The sequence below is a fragment of the Tachypleus tridentatus genome, chromosome 9 (genome assembly GCF_004210375.1).
Source record: "Tachypleus tridentatus isolate NWPU-2018 chromosome 9, ASM421037v1, whole genome shotgun sequence".
Lineage (NCBI taxonomy): Eukaryota > Metazoa > Arthropoda > Merostomata > Xiphosura > Limulidae > Tachypleus > Tachypleus tridentatus.
The window spans coordinates 27,335,062-27,353,206 of NC_134833.1; the positions used below are offsets into that span (position 1 = coordinate 27,335,062).

General features: G+C 34.0%; 1 protein-coding gene across 3 annotated transcripts in view; it reads right to left on the reverse strand.

Moving 5' to 3' along the window:
• Window positions 1-7,878, reverse strand: part of Ucp4A (Uncoupling protein 4A) — a 34,652-nt gene extending 26,774 nt beyond the window's left edge. Inside the window, exon 1 of one of the 3 annotated variants that reach the window (XM_076453394.1) lies at window positions 7,436-7,878. The gene's annotated coding sequence lies outside the window, so the exon portion shown is untranslated. The remainder of the gene's footprint in view (window positions 1-7,435) is intronic. The other 2 variants (XM_076453395.1, XM_076453396.1) reach the window with 2 other exon arrangements.
• Window positions 7,879-18,145: the final 10,267 nt, after the last annotated feature.

Genomic DNA, 18,145 nt, shown 5'->3' on the forward strand with positions numbered 1-18,145 from the left:
AAGATGCCATATCTCCATGTTGTATTGTAAGCTTCTTATAAATAAAAATGAACAGTAACAAAATGTTGTCACCTTAAAAAGGCTTCTCTGATTGATGTTTCAAGGCGAATTAAGTGGTCTATCGTAGAGCGTTGTCTGCAGAATCCACATTGAGTAGGTGAGAAAAGGTTTGATTCAAGAAACCAAATGAGGCAGGCATTGATTTACCTCTCTAAGATCTTACTGCGACAACTTGTCAAAGCAATGGGACAGTAATTCGAAAAAATCATTGGATCCTTCCCAGGTTTCAGAATAGGGAGTATGATAGCTTGTCGCCAAGCATCTGGACAGACATTTTCCTGCCATATCCAATTAAAGACAGCTAGGAGAATAGTAAGAGAGTTCTGGGAAAGGTGGCGTAACATCTCACAATGTATATTATCAGGTCCAACTGATGTATTGCCAGACTGACGAATAGCAAGTTTGAGTTCTATCAGTGTAAGAGGGCAGTTGTAGTCACAGAAATGGTCAGATGAAAAGGAAAGAGGCAGATGCTCTGCCTGTGTTTTAATGGATAAAAAGGAAGGGGATAAGTTTAAAGAGCTAGATACACGAAAGAAGAAGTCCCCAAGAGTATTGGCATTGCTCTGTGCATCTGCAACTTCATGGCCATCAGATATTAAGATAGAGAGGGGGGCAGAAGTATATCCTCCACTCACCCTCTGGATCTTATCCCATATAACTTTTGCATTGGTGGTTGAAGAAATGCTGGAGGTGTATTTAATCCAAGATTCCTTTTGGCTTTGTGTCTAAGTTGCCGGGCGTGTGCACAGGCTTGCTGAAATGCAATGCAGTTTGAGAGCATGGGGTATCTTCAAAATGTATCCCAAGCATGCATCTGAGTTTTCCATGTTATAGAACATGAAATTCCACCAAGGGGGGGTGCCGTGACTAACATGTCAAGGTGTTAGGGATGCATCGAGTAGCAGCTTGTATAATACTGTTGGATACTGCTGCTATACAATAATCTAAGGATGATTTAGATAAGATGGTAGGATCCAGTTCCAAGAGAGTAGTGAAAGAAGGCCAGTTGGCCTAGACCAACTTCCACTGAGGTACATGTGTCGGGTGGTACTTATCATGGCCAGTCTCTCATAAGATGATGGGAAAATGATCGCTACCTTGTAGATTAATGTCAACCTCCCTGGATAAGTGAGTGAGTAGTGAAGGGGAACAGACAAAAATATCTATAGCTGTAAATGACTAACTAGGTGCATGAAAATATATGTAAGAGCCAGTATTAAATAGAGCCAGGTTGTGGTTCAGGAGCATATGCTGTATGGCATGCCCTCTCATATCAATATGGGACCATTGAAATCTCCCAAGATTAAAAAGGGGGTAGGCAGTAGCTCAATGAGGGTATCGAGGTCTGATTGATTATAATGCATTTCGGGTGTAAGGTATAGAGAGCAAATAGTGATGGTACAACCCAAGGAGACACGGATGGCTACAGCCTCCAAGGGTGTGGTCAATGACATGGACCGGGTGGGCACATGCTGATCAACCAGCAATGCAACTCCCCAATGTTCCCATCCTACACATTGCCTGTCATTCCAGTATAATGAATAGTGGCAGATAGTAACTGTATTTGTAGGCTGCAGAAATGTTTCCTGCAAAGAAAGACATATAGGATGATAAAAGGCAATCAGATCTTTGATGTCAGTCACATTTGATTGGACACCTCGACAGTTCCATTGGATTAGTGTGGGCATATGTAATTATTTCAGAGGAGAAGACGGTAGAGAGTCCTTCTGCTTATGACCGCATTTATTTTCTTTATTGGATGTGGATCTATCGCCCTCTATGGATCCTGTTCTAGCTCGAATGGTCGGATCTGAATTTATTGATACACATACTAATGATTGATGGCACAGATGAGTTGTTTAATTTTTGGGGTATCAAGAGAGGGAGACCCCATGGAAACATCTTGACTTGAAGAAGGTGAAGTTCGACAATGACAAGAAGATGTGGTCAGGACAGAGATGGAAAGAGACACTGATTCGTGAAGTGTGTTTCATCAAGATTTGCTGGTAAAGATTGTGTAGGCGATATGGTAAGGTCTGTTTGGACTCCTACTGTAGTAGTAGAATGGGTTACAGCAGCATAAGTTCCTGTCGGAATAGGTAATAATAATTTTCAAGCCTCTGTGTAAGTGAGATTGTTAACTGTTTTGAGATGTTGTACTTCTTTTTGTTCTACCCATTTAGAGCAAGAAGTAAAATAAGAAGGATGCATACCATTACAGTTTATACAATGTGGTTTGAGTTGGCATTCTGTGGCATTATGGTCTTTACCACCACAATGGGTACAGGTCAAGGAAACACGGCAAGATTGTTTTGAATGACCAAATCTTTGACATCAAAAACATTGTACAGCAATTGGAATATAAGGTTGTACCTTACAATTCAGATATCCTGCTTTTATTGTGGTGGGAGGAGATGGTACAGTAAATGTTAGTATTAGAACATTATTTGGTTCCAGAATTCCATCTTTTCGAGTGAAGAGATTTGGCGTATTGCTGTGACACCTTGGCTGGTGAGACCTGCAAGGATGTCCAATTCGGGGACAGTCCTTAAATCCCAAGGCCTTTGATGTCAGGAGGAGTTTGGAATGCTGTGATGAAGATGTTTCCACTAAGATGTCTCCCGAACGTAGCCTTTTACCAATGTAGGGGAGCCAGCAAGCCCTTCTAAATAACAAATGGGGACATCTGCTCTAGAGGTGTATCACTTAAGGAATGCAAAATTAGGATCATGGGACAGATTCAAGTGGTGAGTTAGGCTGTACAGATTCATCAATGCGTGGTCATTTTCCAACAGTCGGGTTTTTCTCGATGGTTTCAAGTTGCGTTATTTTTTTGTTTTAGGAGCATCCATAATAAATAGAAAATTTTTCAGTGCTCAATGACCCCATCCACCATGGAGCCCTAAAAGGGGATGCACTACAGTGCCTTAAGGGCACTGCAGCGATGCCAGGGTTTCATGAGCACTATACCTGAACACCAGTGTCAGTCACAATGTCCATAACACCCATTGTGGATGTCCTATGCTGGTACTCAGTTGACCCTGGCCCAAGTGGACTAACTGATTGATCCTGGGGGGCCACCCCAAGACCACCCGTTTACAGGCATTCAAGGCCAAAGTGATGCATTAGAGTTGGACCCTCAACCACCAGGATTCTCTCCTCCCCTTCATGAGTTACTACGCACAGCAAACACACAGGTGGATGTTTAGATCCCTGAGGAGGTAAACTGTAAGAACCTTCTCTGGGATGTCCCCTCACCACGTACAGGAATCCACATCCAGAAGATTGGAAACTGGTTAATGTTAACCCTCTTTTTTCCAGGAAAACATTTAAAAATTGTCTAGATATTTACTGATCAAACAGCCTTACATCAGAGGTGCAAAACTTTTGAAAAGTATGATAAAAGATGCTTTATAAATTCATTTAATGAAGTTTGAAATGTTGTTGAATGATCAACAAAATTTCTCTGCAGGAAGCTCTTGAATTTATAATATCTTATCGTTCTTTGAGGAGGTTCCTACTTATGTAGATAATGGTAGGATATATAGATTTTTTGCAAGTGATTTTAAGAAAATATCTGTCAAGGTAACACTGGTACTTTGACATTATTATCCCATAATTTTAATAACATAATTTATTCATTTCATTCATACAGTAAAAATCCAAAATAAATTTCTAAAAGTATGTTAATAAGCATTGTACTCACATTGTACTGGGGTTTAATGGAACACTATCTCATTAGGTGTGGGGAATAAGTTAACTAAAATGGCTGAATGGCATAAAGCATAGATGTGCTATAAATAAGACCAGTCAAATTGGATTAATGTCACAAGGGAAGAACCTCAGTGCTCAGTGTTAAGACATTTGTTCTTTTTGATTTACATCAATGAAACTAATGAATGAACAGTCAAATCACTTACATTTGTTGATGATATTAAGGTACTGGGTGTTTTCAACTGCTCAGGAAATGTTGCTGCCTTACTAAATGATTTAGATTATTTAATGGGTTTGGCAAATAAATGGTAGTTGGCCATTAACTGTAATAAATGCAAGATTATGTATGCAGATTGTGATTTAAATTATAGGAACAATTTTGATGAGAATAACTAACAGCATTGTGAAAAAATAATCGTGGTCTCATTAAGCCATCCAAGAAGTAAGTGTGCTGTTGCTAGAGGTAGAACAATAGAAATAATACACAAGTCTAAAGAGGTTATGATTTCATTGCATAGGTCACTGGTAGGCTTTACTTGGAGTATAGTGTTCAGTCTTGAGTGCCTCACCTTAAAATCAACACTGACTTTTCATAAAAGTTCCAAAGAAGAACTAAGATGATACACAAAATAAAAGACTGTCATAAGAAAACAAGTTAAAGGAACTAATAGTGCTAATTTATCACATTTTTGTCCTTACTGGTAAGAACTGTATGACAATGGTATGATGTCATACACACACACACACACAGAGGAAACAACTGTGGATGAGTCAACAGTTATCCTCAAAATATTGTTATTTACTGATACTGGGTCAAAGTTGACACAGTTACACATTGAAGAAGACAAGAGGCTTGCATACTTATCTTTCCCAGACTCTACAAATGCTCTTGGCAACCATGACTACATGTATATAGTTATTTTGTATGTCAATAAGCATAAAAACTGAACTTTATCATTCACATATTCTTCCATTTTTCAGATTAGATAACCTTAAAACAAATGTATCTTTATACAAGGGAAAAATAAATTTTTTTGTGCAATGTTACACTACACTAGGAAATGATAAATTTTCTATAGCTTCAAAAGTAATAAAAAACTCAATGTCAGAATACTGAGTAAATGAAATCTGCTGTCATATCATAGGACTATAAAGTATGAACCTACCCTGTAAGGTATGCACAGTTATATCAATATTTTATACCTGGATTTTCTTTACAAAACTTTTAAAGAGCCATTCATGAATTCAGTATCACTAAAAGTATTATGAATTTTATAAAACTATATACAGTTTGGTGTCATTACCTACATAATATAATCACTTTATAAATGAAGGTCCAATAGTTTCAAAGGTTTTCTTAAACTAAGAGGAAATCAAATGTTTGAAAGCAAAAACATATAACTAATGTTTTGACTATTATATTAGTAGTCACATTAACAAAAGATATTTTGAACACAAAAACAAATATATAAACATTTGAATACTTTTTTTTAACATACCCAAAAAACCTGTTATAAGAAAGTTCAAGTTGAAGAAAAGGTTCAGTGGTTTACACAAGATAACAAGTAAAAATTTATCACATTTTAATTCAGAGATCACAAATTTGCTCTTTCTACAAAGTTATAAACAAATGTTATTAAAGAGCCCACTGTCACAAATGAAAAGAATATACATTAGCTATTTAATGTACTACCAATATATTTTGAAAATGACCCATCAGTGTGAAGGACATTAAATAAAAGTAAATTGCTATTTGCTTCTTAAGCAAAAATGTAATATCCTTACATATTAGTTAATAAAAAATTATTACTCATTACATTCTTTCTCTTGTCCTACAAAACAGTTGTGACTACTACTTACTATTTTTTAATTATGTACTTAAAATTGATTTATTGGATGTACGCAAGTCTTACTATATGGTGTTTGTATGTGCAACTAGCCAGCTAAAAATGAAATTAACACCTCAGTGCTAATAAAACTTATATGTAATTTATTCTACGAGTTACTTTTTGAAATTAGTTTTGACAGTTACTCAAAAGCAAATCATAGTTAAAACATCATTCAGTTAGTTTATTTACTTAGAATAAAAATAACTGAATTTTGCCACAGCTTCAAAAAACAACAGTAACACAAAGAAAATAATGAGAAACTCATTTCTCTACTTAGAAGAAAATTACTATTATTTCTACAACTCAGAACATAAACATGTTGGAATATCTCTTAACAGGCAAAAATATCAAGTCAAAACCTACTCAACTATTATCAGAGCCTTAGCATATTTGTCACCTCTACTTATAGCAAGAAAAAGCTGAAATAGATTTATAAACTTTTTTCAACTTTATAGTGTATATTTTTTGGCATGAAAAAACAAACTATGACTAAAACATTATAAATGTGAAAATAAAATTCAATACCTCATGGAAACTTGGACTTTAGTGGAAATTCACTGCTTTTATAATTTTGTCTGTCACTAATACCATTTATAATGCAACAGAAACCAAGACGAATTCCCAAGAATGATAACTTTTCATCATCTTTTTTATATTTAACAGTGAGGACAGTAGTACTAGGGAATATAAATATAAATCTTGGCACAAGGGAGGAGTCATCTTCAGCTAAAACAGTTTCATTTTTCTAACACAGTGTTTAGATTTTGGAATGGGTTGCCTTTGCATGATGCAGAGGCAGTACATTTAAGTGAATTTAAGAAAAACCTTGATACGTACATCAATGATAAGCATTGGTTTAAAGTATGTCGGTGATAAGTGCTGGTTTAAAGACTTTGTTTAAATTATTTTAAATTTAGTTTAGCCGACAGAACAGTTGTGATGGTTTTTGTTTTGAATTTCGCACAAAGCTACTAGAGGGCTATCTGTGCTAGCCATCCCTAATTTAGCAGTGTAAGACCAGAGGAAAGGCAGCTAGTCATCACCACCCACCGCTAACTCTTGGGCTACTCTTTTACCAACAAATAGTGGGATTGACCATCACATTATAACACCCCCACGGCTGGGAGGGCAAGCATGTTTGGCACGACGGGGATGTGAACCTGCAACCCTCAGATTACGAGTCGCACGCCTTAACGAGCTTGGCCATACCAGGCCGTTGTGATGGACCAATAAGTCCAATGTTGTCCCAAGACATTGTAACATTAATAAATCACATAAAAATACCCTTACATTTCATATTTATTATGAATACATGACAAATAAATATTTAACCAATTTTATTAAAATTATTATTATTAACTCAGATAAAGCAGAGTCAGACTTCACAGATATGACCATGAATATGGTATAGAATATTTTCCTGTCCCTTAAGATTAAAACGAATTTCCTAAAACAAATTCATTTATTCAAAAAATACTACTGATACCAAAATAAAAAGTTTCTACACTAAAAATATACTACTGTCTCTATCTGAAATTATGACAATTGAAGGTCCAAATTTTATAAATGTTCCTGTTAACAAAATATGGTCAACTTATGTCTTAACATAACAACTTCTTGACTTTGAATGAAACACAATTTCACAGGTTTCATACTAAAACAGTAATATCTACGTCCATTTTCCAATTACATGTGTCAATTCTAAACACAGAAAAATTGGCATATCGTTATATCCACGATAAACACAAAAGAAATCAATGGCAGTCTACCTCTTTTGAAATCACACTTCAATTTCTTCAGTCTTCATCTGTCAACGCTAGATTTTATAAATTACTTAATTTCTAAGTTATCCAGGTTAATAGTAGACTGCTTTCCTGTCCTTGACTTACATTTGACTCATTTTGAAGTTTGATTACAAAAAATATATGGGGCAGAACAGACTACGAAAATCACTGCAATAATGCCAGTAGACTGCATATGAATACAATACATTTACAATTCTGAAAACAGTAAAAAAAAAAATTGATATACTACGCCTACAATATATTAAGTTTATCAAGAGTAAATACTGTTAACCTTCAGCTCTTGCCCCCGCTACATGTACCTGCCCTCACAATACATAAGAATTACATTCACACATATGTTTGAAGGTCTATTTCGTAATTGCATCACATACTCCCAGCAACATTGACATCAAGAATATGAAAACCAAAAAACCTTCGGCCCGTATATACCACCTACTTACATAAATTACTCTTAAAAATCTTGCGTCAATTACAAAGATTTAAGTCACATGTGTATATATATATAACTGTTATGCAAACAGTTATTAACTTACAAATTAAGAACGTTGTTTTCATTTAATTATACTTGTCAAAAGATATTATTATTAATCCTATTGTATTTTTAATACTCTTGATGTCAGTAAAACACTTAGGTTCAAAAATTTGTAACATAAAACGATAAAAACCATATAACTCCAACGCTTTAGTGAGGTGAACTTTTCTTGTTCAGGGATAATTACAGTGAAGAAGAAAGATCGCCATTCCGAAAGCGCTTGAGTTGTAGGGTGTTTATCGTTTATATTTTTCAACACTTCATTCCATATTTAACCCATTAGAAACTTTCGAGAATTAAAAGAATGTTTAATAACAGTATTCAAACTCCACTGTGTTCCAAGAGAGGAACCAGGTTATTAACATGTGGAGGGGGGGATCCAAATTAAAGAGTGCAAAAGAATCTGAGATAATGGTAATCCCCTCCAAGAAACTGAAGGCTTTTCTTTTGATATTTGAAAACTTTCTAAATCCAATTCCTAATATTTTACATTTATTTTTTCCAACTGTTCCTATGTATATATTAGCAATAAGGAGTATGTGTGACAAACATTCCCTGTTACTGTCGAGAATTTCTTTTGTTCGTTTACTGATAGGCTAACTAACAAGAGCAAATGTTTGATAGTCATATGTTGGAAAAGTTCATTCCAACGCGTGACCCGGTATGGCCAGGTGGGTTAAAGCGATCGACTCGTAATATGAGGGTCGCGGGTTCAAATCCACCGTCACACCAAACATGCTCGCCCTTTCAGCTGTGAGAGCGTTATAATTTTCCGATCAATCACACTATTTGTTGGTAAAAGAGTAGCCCAAGAGTTGGCGGTGGTTGGTTATGGCTAGCTGCCTTCCCTGTTGTCTTACACTGCTAAATTATGGACGGCTAGAGCAGATAACCCTCGTGTAGCTTGGCACGAAATTTAAAAAAAGGCAAACAAACATTCTGACGCCTGCAATGAGTTTTTAATTGATCATATTATCTTAGTAGAAAAAATATTTTTTACACGTTGCAGATAGCTCAAACTCCCTTTCCATTCAGGAAATTTAGCGTGACTGATCTTAATAAAGAATTAAATGTAATATTTCTGTAACTGCTTCTCGTTATTTCCATTTAATGTGTTTCTATTTCCTTCAACTTTTTTTGTTTTTTGAAAAAGAAGGAATTTGGATCCGCCCTTCATGTTCACTTTATCCATTGCTGACAACAAGTTCCTGCTCATTCTAGAGCTCGTCAAACAGGCTGCGACACAACAAATACAGCGGTGGTTGAAACAGTGTTCATCTAATGACAAAAATAATTAATTATAATCACGATTCTTCAACTCAGAAAAGGCATTCACACCATAAGATTAGTAACTATAACAAATAGTTTATATGTTCTGATCATTAATGTATTTGCTATTTACCAGCTACAATAATGAGACAGTGAATATGAATCTCCATACCCATTTTGATGAAGATCCATCCATAGCATGCGAAATAGTATTGCTTTTGTCTGTTTTTGAACTTCGCACAAAGCTTCTCCAGGGCTATCTCTGCTAGGCGTCCCTAATTTAGCAGTGTAAGACCTGATGGAAGGCAGCTATTCATCACCACCCACCGCCAACTCTTGGGCTACTATGTTACCAACGAATAGTGGAATTGACCATCACTTTATAACGCCCCCACGGCTGAAAGAGCAAGCATGTTTGGCGCGACGGGGATGCGAACACGCGACCTTCAGATTACGAGTCGCACGCCTTAACACGCTTGGCCATGCCGGGCCCGCGAAATAGTATAAATATTATATTTATATGGAGTGCTGCGTTAATATAAACCAGACTTACAAGTAGTATTTAAGAGATGAGGTTTGTTACATATTATAATTTATCCCAGAGGAATCTCTGTTGTTGTTTTTTTTTTTTTTTATGTAAAGTACATTAAGTATTACGATTTCAAATACCTGGAAATTTTAATTTTAATTTAGAAACTAATTAAATGTTAATGTGTCTCAAATTTATGACATTTGCTAAAAAGATTGATACATACAATATTCATTTGTAATACAAATATATTTTAATATAAAAAATACAGTTCATAATAACGGTATTTCTAATAGTTATTACAAATGATGGTTTTTGAACAAGAATTTTACAAAGTTACAAACAATACTGAGTCATATATCTAGTCTGTAACCGAATCTTTTATTGACGTTCACGGAGATCAAATTAATTACTCCTTTGTTGTTGTATCTATATATTTTTCTTGACGCATAGCTAGTTTGACGCACCTGTAAATTTTTACCGACGTAGAACCTGGTAGAAATACTAGCGTCCGAAGTTAATTCACGAAAGTCAAATGGTTTACAATGTTTGAAATAAATAAACGTTCCTGGTCAAATTCTGTAGTCTTCCAATTCACAGGCATTATTCGCAATTATAGTTTTCGAGGCCTATAGCACACTGACTACAGCTGACTAATAATAATAAAAACTGTGTCTCGGCAAGTATGTTTTATATACCAATCATGTGAAATTCTCGAACTTCAACATTCTTCACAAATTCGTAAACCACATATCGTTGCTTCCCGCGAATCTTCTACAAATGTTTGTTTGTTTGTGTTTTTTGAAATTTCGCACAAAGCTACTCGAGGGCTATCTGTGCTAGCCGTCCCTAATTTAGCAGTGTAAGACTAGAGGGAAGACAGCTAGTCATCACCACCCACCGCCAACTCTTGGACTACTCTTTTACCAACGAATAGTGGGATTGACCGTAACTTCATATCGCCCCCACGGCTGAAAGGGCGAGCATGTTTGGCGCGACGGGGATGTGAACTCGCGACCCTCGGATTACGAGTCGCACGCCTTAACACGCTTGGCCATGCCGGGCCCTGCTACAAATGTATAGAACAGGTAGGACTTGCGCAATACACTTCCAACAATATACGTCACATACATAAAACTGAAACACACATAGGTATTAAAATAAACGTATAACGGTAAACCCATTACAGATTAAACTAATTCATGAACTTAACTTACGAACCCTGTATAACATTATAATTATTTGTTTTTTTTTAATATTCTGGCAAATAATAGATTTTAATTATAATAGATTAGTTACTTGAATAATTTTCACAGCGAAACAAAATAACATCTATATTAATTATAATTCTAAGTAAAAATGATTAAATATGGTTTGTTCTTGCAAACAGGAATATTTTAGTTTGTATTTTAGATTTATATCATTCTTGCATCAAATGGTTCTAGCTTTTTTTTCTTCTTTTGATATATAAATACACTGTGTGTTCTAGATATTTTTGTTCCTTTGTTATTCTCTTATTATATATAATAATAATATAATATATTATTATATTATATAATATATTATTATATGGCTGTGAGAGCTGGACACTGAACAAAGATACAGAGAAGAGATTAGAAGCTGCTGAAATGTGGTTCCTTAGAAGGATGCTAAAAATATCATGGAGTGAAAGAAAAAACAAATGTGGAAGTCATGGAACTCGCAGAATACAAAAGGTCCCTCATGAAAACTATAAGAAAGAGACAAATGGAATTTCTAGGACACATCTGTAGGAAGAATGGAATAGAGAAACAGATGCAATGTGGAAAAATAGAAGGGAGGAAAAGCAGAGGGTGTCAAAGAACTAAATATATCGACAGCCTCAATAACTATGTCACCAAGAACTCAATGAGCAACATCGAGTTGATAAGGAGGATTGACAACAGAGAAGTCTGGCATGCCATAGTCGTCGATGTCTGCCACAGATTTGACACATGAAGAAGATTCTCTAGGAAATAATATCTGTTATGTCTGTGTGTAAAAACTCAAAATAGTAAATAAATCTAAAAAACAAACATAGATCAAATAACAAGAAAAATATAGCATACAGTCAGAAACAGTCCATAGAATACCAAGTGGGTTTTAGTCCAAAACTTTCATTCTCTTGGGGTGCGTCTCTGCAAAACTAAAACACTGTTATATCAAAAAGATTTTACTCGAAGATTATATAAGATCAAGAAAGTTGGTCAAACAGAAAATTAGGACACTCAAAAGGATGTATGAATAAAAATTTGACTGAAAACTTAAATATAAACAGTAAGGATTTTTATAGAACATTAGGGGTAAACAAAACGTTAGAATAGGGGTAGGAACCATGAGGGATGGCAAAGGAAAGCTTTTGTCTGGGATTATGAAATGGTTAGGTTATTAAATTCTGCTTTTCCTTCAGTTTTCACTAATGAAGACTTAAACAGCATTACTCATCCAGAACAACAAGACAATTTCATTAATTTTGATTATGTTAAAATAAAATTGGGAAGTTTAAAGAATGATAAGGCTCCTGGGACAGATATTTCCTCAAGGTTTTTAAAGAAGGTTAAGTAATGGATATGTGAGTCACTTGCCACAATTTTTTGTAAGTCTTTGAATACTGGACAATTACCAGCAGATTTGGAAATTAGTTAATATCACTTCTATCTCAAAAGAAGGTAATAGAAGTTGTCCCAGCAATTATAGGCCTGTTAGTTTTACATCAGTTGTGGGAAAAGATTTGGGAAGTCTGATAAAAAAGACTTTGCAAAGTCATTTAACAAAGTTTACGATTTTATCAGTTAGTCAACATGGTTTCACTAAGGAAAAAAATTTGCATTACAAATCTTTTGACATTTCTTGAAAAGTTTACTGCTTATGTAGATGAGGGTAAGAATGTAGATTTGATTTATCTGGGTTTTCAGGGAGCATTTGACAAGATGCTATGTAAAAAGCTTATAAAAGGAAATTGCCTTTATAGATGTGAGAGATAATTTAGCAAACTGGACAGAAGAGTAGCTGGATGAAAGAAAGTGGAGGGTTGTTACAAATGGGGCTCATTCAAACTTGATTAATTGCAAGTAGTGTATCTTAGTGCTCAGTTTTTAGAACCATTGTTTTATTTGATTTACATTAATGACATAGATGAAGGAACTGTCAATAAATTACTTAAGTTTGCTGATGATATCAAGGTCTTGGGTATTGATGGCTGTGAAAAGGATGCTGCTGCTTTACAAAAGGATTTTGATTATTTAGTGAGTTGAGCAAATAAATGGCAAGTAGGTTTTAGTTATGATAAATGCAAGATATTGCATGTGGGTTTTCATAATCTCAATTATAAGTATAATTTGGATAAAACTAACATTAACATCGTCATGAAGGAAAATGATATTGATGTAATGGTTGGTCATTCTCTTTAGCCATCCAAGCAGTGTGCTATTGCTAGTAGTAAAACAAACAGAAGTTTAGGTTGTATCTACATAAATATTGAATATAAGTCTACAGATGTTATAATTTCATTGCATAGGTCACTGGTTAGGCAAAATATTTATGTATTGTGCTCATTATTGGGCTCTTCACCTCAGGAAGGACATTAAATTGTTGAAAAGGGTTTAGATAAGAGTTATTAAAATGTTACATGGGATGGAGGAGTTGTCATATAAGGAGGATTATGATTTTTGAAATTGTTTTCTGTTGAAAACTGAAGAGTTAGAGTAGATCTGATTGAAGTATTTAAGATTGTAAAAATAATTGGTAATGTTGATACATCAACATTTCTCATACTTAAAAGCGAGGATTATAGAACTAGGGAACATGAATATATATTTAGGAATGGTAGAAGCTGTCTTCAGCTAAGACAATTTTAATTTTTAAAATAGGGTGGTTTGCCTATGGAATGGGTTTCCTTTAAATGTTGTGGAGACAGTAAATTTGGGTGAGTTTATATAAGAGCTGGTTTTAATTTTTTATTTTATTTAGTAGGTTTAGTTTGGCTTAGACGATTGGACAACTGAGATGGGCCAACAGATCCCTTGTTATCCCAAAACATTATATTATGTTATGATTTCCTAAAGAACTGAATATAGTAAATTTAGTTTATTTGTCTTCTTTTTAGTGTCACCTCATGGCTCTTGTGAGATTACAGCATTTCCTGGCATCATCCTTCAGTCAGCAAAGGATATTTCGCTGAGTAACCCTTTCAAAACGATGCATGTTACTTCAATATCCCATTGGCATATGAAGAACTCTACTATAAATAACGAAAAAGATCATCTTGAAAAAATTGAAGTGACTTTTTTAGACAAAATGATTATAATAATACTGCATTAAAAACTAAATAAATAAAATAAAAAATCCTATGTGATTAAAATCGCATAGAAAACATTTTACATGCCTACATATTACATGGCAATATCAAATATTGTGCAAAGATGTCAACAGTAACGTGTATGTGTAATTTTATGATAATAGCTAGTCACAAAGATAGTGCTAGTTACTCTGAGTAAATAGAAAACTTCTTACAAAGTAAAAAATGTTGGATTTAGTCAGTCTAAAACATGGTCTTGAAAAGCAGTGAGTTTGAAGAGATAATCTTGTAAAGAAACAAGTTGAAGTTTTATAAAAACATGTACTTAATCTGTGTTTATATTAAGTTTCATATTAATAAAGATTGTTTTTCATATTTTACTTTGTGTTCAGTCTTTTCATTTTATTTATTCTCATCACTTAGTTATCCAGAAAAGGACTAAAACGTCTTTCAACATGACTAATAACTTAAAACCTCAAAATGGTAATGCAGTAAATAAAAGAAGACAGGTTTGAAATCATAAAAATTGTGCATATGTTTTTGGAATTCATCAGTTATTTTGTCGATATAGATGCAATACTCATGGATTCTTCTTAACCAGCAGAGGTGTGAGAACTGTTTGATCATCAAATGATAAATCTGTAGGTTCGTACTGTATTACCAGTTAGTTTCGGGTTTCAAAATTTGCCTCACCGTTACCAACTCACTAAAGTAGCGACGCACTTAAGATGAAATACTGGGTGAAAAGCTGGCACTTATGAGGTTGACCTCATGATCTTAGTGTTAGCCTGACATTTCATGCAATGAAGTCTGTGGGTGAAGATGTATTACTTGCAGATGCATCTGGCATGTGGAACCTCATTGCACTGACAGTTGGACTATACCTAAAGTCTTTTGAAGTTGACAAGCCAGAAGACTTTACACCAATGGCAGAGTCAAGATTGCAGCAACCCAAAGAATTAGAACATTTCTGGCATCTTCCACAGCTCTTATGAGAAAAAAGAAGTACCAATGACATGCCAAACACCAGGAGCCTCCATAACATATCAAAGGGGTTTTGCATATGATTACCTTGAAAAAACGTCACCAACTGTGTGCCAATCTCCAGCAGAACCGCTACATTTTATAGATAAGAAAAACATTTTTGAAACTGATTTCGACTCAAAGGTCAGCTGGGCTCCAGAGAAGAGCTTTGGAGCTGAAAGACAAAAGCCAGTCTACAGTATCTGAGACTTTGCTTGTCCATACTACCACCATTGATGAAGTAACTATCTGCAGTGCATTCATGAACCAGACGCTACTCCTAAACCATGGCACAATATTGTCAAGAGTTGAAAATATAGTGATGAACAATAATCGTCACCACACAAGAAATCTTACATGACGCATCCATCAGAGGACAAATATACCAGCAACACCACGAATTTGCTTCACTGTACAGTAGATCTAATCGTAGATCATGTGACTGAAGTGTCACTGCCAATAACTGATTGTAAAGTAGACAGAGTCCTTAGCCATGTATAATTACGGGGCAAATCAGTTCCATTTAAAAAATATATACTCCACTCTCTGCTTGAAAGAAATGTGCTGACTACAGGTGAAGCTGATGCAGACCAAGAAAACTTTAAAACACATCCATGTTCCTACAGTAGTCAATCACTGATCAAACACTGCTTTAGAGGATCTGCTACTGGTATTGTGGTGAGGAAGCATAACCTCATGGTTGTTATTATGCAAGCTTGTATTTATTATTTGATAAATTTGAAGAAAGGGTTATATATGTATATATGCATTTTAGTTTAGTTTAGTTAAATATTTTTGATTCAGTAAAATAGGCTTTAATTTTTTGATTGTAATTTAACCTTGCCTAAATATAGTGATAAACTTTTCGCTGCTTATCAGATTTTATAGAGTTTAATCTGGATTTATTTACATATTGGAATGTATTTCCTTTCCTTTTCTGAATTTTTTGTTGTTGTTGTTGCTTGTAAAAGGGCAAATACATTATTTTTTGAATTGTGTTGGAAAATATATGTTTTATTTCTTCTGCATTTTCTCTTTATTTCGTCTCCCAGTAGCACAGCAGTGTGCCTGTGGATTCACACTCTTAAAACCGGGTTTTGATACTCGTAGTGGGCAGAGTATAAATAGCCCATTATGTAACCTTGTACTTAACACTAAACAAACAAACAAACTCTTTCTTTTCTATTTGACATGAAAAGATCTCTTTACTAGTACCTTATTTTTACATTTAAATGATTTATTAAAGTTGAAAATATATTCGTTTTAAATGGTCTACTTTTATATTGTATATAGTTTCCTTGTTAAAGGTTTTACGTTTGTATGTAATAAGTAGTTACTTGTGACAAAGGGTGTGGTTTTGTTTTTAGGTAATACAATTAGTTGTTAAATGGTATTTTTGTTATTTTATTATTTTATTGTAATTTTGTTGTTTAAGAGCTATAACATCTTCTTGGTGTGCAAGTGATTACAGAGGTCAGAAAAAGGTAACATACGTTTCGATCAGAGCAAGAGTTAAGAGTTTATTAGTTTTTAATGTTTTGTGTTAAGTGTTTCAACAATAAAGATTAACCATTTATTATGTTACTCTGTGTCCATTCTTATCTTACATATTCAGATATTTAGTATTATACTATAATAAATTTCTTGAGTAAATCTCTTGTTATTCTGCAGACTTTGCAGCTTAGACAAAGGGGTGCATTTTTTGTTTCCTTTTTCCTCGAACTTTCACCAAGTTCTTCATATATAAATATACAGTATATAAATTTACAAGTCAAAAGCATGTATTGAAACAAAAATAAAGTAGAAAAAAGTGAAGAAACATTTGTTATGTCAATTTCCTTCTTTTAAGCTAAATTAAACGTAAAAATAAATTTAAAAATAACCGATAAGCTAAGTTAAGATAGAAGAAATCGAGTGCATAAATAATAATTTGAACAAAACAAATTAAAACTCCGTCGGAAGTCAAAGTCTTCTACAATCCAAAATTAAAAGAAAACAATTTTTACAAATGACAGATATCACAGCAAAATGCTACAAACGTTAACATTACTGAAGCTACTCAAATTAATAATGTTATAAAATCCTCGAAAACTTACAAAATTTAATATTTCTATTATGGAATAAACCGAGCTTTATTTACCAGAATACTGTAACATTATACAAAGCCAGATGTATGTACACTGCTATCTAAGCACAAAGAACGTGGTAATTCCTAGCCATTATACAATTTATCAACAACAACAAAAGAGACAACTATCTATCCAACAACGTGCTAGTTATATTTCTTGCAAGAAAATAAGGCTAACTGCCAATTAGTGAATTCAGGTGCTGTGTGCACTGAAAAAATGGGAAGTTGTATGGCTTACTTTTTGCATCTCAACTGACCTAAAAGAAAATAAGTAAACTTTGATTAAAAAAAAACATATTAACTAAGGGTGTAGTAAACACATGATACAGTCTTGTTTATGTTATTTGAATGTTCTAAAGTAAAAAAAAAAAACACAATATTTTTGCGTTCAGAGTTGCTGTTAAGTTACAGTATATTTTTGTCTATAAAGAGATGCACAGCTTTACTCCTCAGTGATCTAAAACTAGTCTTTTTTTTTTAATTTATAATTTTTGCTTATGTTCCTTGTATTAGTGTATTGAGTTACTTCTTTGAATAATTAGTATGCATTTAAATCATATAGTTTTTCATTTAACACAGATCTTAGTGTGACATTCTCAGATTCACTATTTTCACTTTAAGTAATTAGGTAGAAGCCAAAGAAAAAAGAAACCATATATCATTAAGAACACAATGAAAGAACCTTTATTCACAAACACAAGCAACAATCAAAGGCAAAAACTAGTATATTTAGCAGGGTACGGTTTACAAGGATCCATAAGACCATAAGCACATTACAATTTTAAATATATTCAGAATAAATTGTAGATTTTTTCACTAAAAGGTGTTTATTTGGCTAATTATACATATTTCTACTCCAAAGCTTCATTTGTCATGTG